A 2,384-nucleotide genomic window follows, 5' to 3' on the forward strand; every position below is an offset into this window, starting at 1 on the left:
GAAATGACAAAGTTATAGGCTGTTTCAAGCTTCCCCATTATAGCCTTTGGATGAAACGTTACAAACAGTGTCAAAACAGCAAAACTATTTTGACTAAACGAAATGGAACAGCAGTTTTGAATTGAAATGAAATTTGAACCAAAACGTCGTTCCGTCAAAACGCAAGTCAAAATGGAACGGTGCCATTTCGCACAGCCCTACTGTCCACTAACAATAGGTGAGAAAGAAAATAAAGTGACTGGAGTAAAGATATGGACTCTGAGAGGAGAGAAATTTAGCTAGACAATGTATAGTTATGACCTGATTCCAAAGAGTGTTTCTGTTTGTAGTTAATTTTTATATGACAAAGCAGGAAAAGGAAATGATAAAGATAGAAAACAAAGAAGCCTGTATATTCCAAGACCTCAGCACAAGTTACACTAATAAACACAATATATGTTTCACAATTCATGTGAAACAATGTCCATAGGAAATACTACCAGAAGTAACCAGATGACACAAAAAAATTCACATACAGCTTTATTGACTATCACTAGTGGAGAGCTTCTGTGATCACAGGAAAGCCAAAATAAATGCTAAGCTGTTATTTTAAAAATTCTGGAGTTTAGAAATTTCTGAAATAAAACAATGTAATCAATGAAGTCTTACAAAAGAAAGAAAATGGCACCAAATGGAAAGTCATCACTAGAGTCTACACAAAGCAATTTACACTGCTGTTCCCTGCAGACTTTGACGTGAAGTCAAAAAAAAAAAAAAGACAGAAACCAGTTTAAGGGAAACCTGGTTGCTAGGTCACAAAGTGCAACCTTCTTTTGTTCATTAATTGCCATTCTGGAGACTACCATTATTGCCAAATTAGTGAGTGCTAAAATGGATTTAGAGCAATGACTTGCATATAACATAAAGGTGGTTAAAATCACTCAAGATGTGTACATCAGTAAAAGGCGCTGCGGTACCTGTCTCAGGCTGTGTGAGAGAAACAACAGACAAGGGAAGCATAATCACTGCAAAAAGAAAAGGCAAAGTAGAAGCCACTCTGATCAGCATTGAAAAAGCTTTTCTGCTTTTCAGTCAGAAAACAGCTTTGATTGCTACCTTTGGACAGGAAGCCACTATACAGCTTTAAATCACTGACAGCACAGTGCTCTGCATCAGCTAAACTAAAACCCCTCCGCTGGATCCAGGCCATGTAGCAGACCAAGACTCAGGACAGTGGTTCTAAACCAGGGTTCCCTGGTGCTGTAGAATGCTACAATGTTAGTACTTTTATATATGCAAACATGTTTCACAAAATAAAACCAGAGATTTCAAATATGAATCCATGGTGTTAAATACATTCTCAGTTCTTTGCAACAGAAAAAAAAATCTCTATTGGCATTCTCTAGTCAAAAAAACAAGCAAAAACTAAAAGCTGTCATTTTCCGAGGAGTGCCTTGAATCTAACCAGGAGTCTAATGAGAAGATGCCTTGAGTCTAAAAAGGTTGAGACCATGGGCTTAGAGCTATTTTCTGGACAAGGGATGGCAAGGCTGTTAAAGAGAGGTGATGCTTTGAATCCCATGGAAAGCAGGTGCTAACTGCACCGCTAGTAGGTAATTAATGGAGCAGTATTAAGAATGGGTTTGGAAAAGGTCACACAATCTGTGCAAATGTAAATACTAAAACACAGAAGAAAGGTGCATCTCCACTGCAGTATGGGTACAGCTATAGTAGCAAAAAGCACAGCACCACTAGCCACTGACCTCTGGACTCATGCAGCTATACTATGACTGGTATCTGAGTTAACAAGTTTAAAGCTTTGAGTATGGATGGAAACAGACATGAATCTTCATTACCTTGGTGCCACCACAGAAAGATTTATGGCAGCAAAAAGGCCAAGCAAATAACTGTCCATACCCCTTGTAGAGCTATACACTGTGGCCGTGATGAAGGCGGTGTCAATTTGGGCTGCTATATAGTGGCAGATGTCTATTCCATGGCAGGAGAGTACTGGCAGCCCGGAGCTGCCCACATTCTTCAGCCTCCATGGGTAGGTGATCTGAGGACTCAAGAGGCCCGATCCTGCACAGCCCAGGAATTTCTGTGCAGGATCAGGACCCCTTGGGAACACCTGTATGGCTTTCCCCACTTACTGAGATGTGCCCCCAGGATCTCTAGGGTGTGCTTTACTTCCCCTGAGCATCCCCAAGGGACACCCCAAAGATCCCAGAGGCATATCTCAGCAAACAGGGAAAACTGGGCAGGCACTCCCAGGGCTTGAGAGGCCTGATCCTGCATAGGAATTCCTGGGGTGCATAGGGATAGTAATGTGAATGCAATGTGTGTAACAGCAGGAGGAACCAGGGGGCAATCTGCAGAACCGTGCTAACTGTTAATTTGGACTA

The sequence above is a fragment of the Alligator sinensis genome, unplaced genomic scaffold, assembly GCF_000455745.1.
Source record: "Alligator sinensis unplaced genomic scaffold, ASM45574v1 scaffold372_1, whole genome shotgun sequence".
Lineage (NCBI taxonomy): Eukaryota > Metazoa > Chordata > Crocodylia > Alligatoridae > Alligator > Alligator sinensis.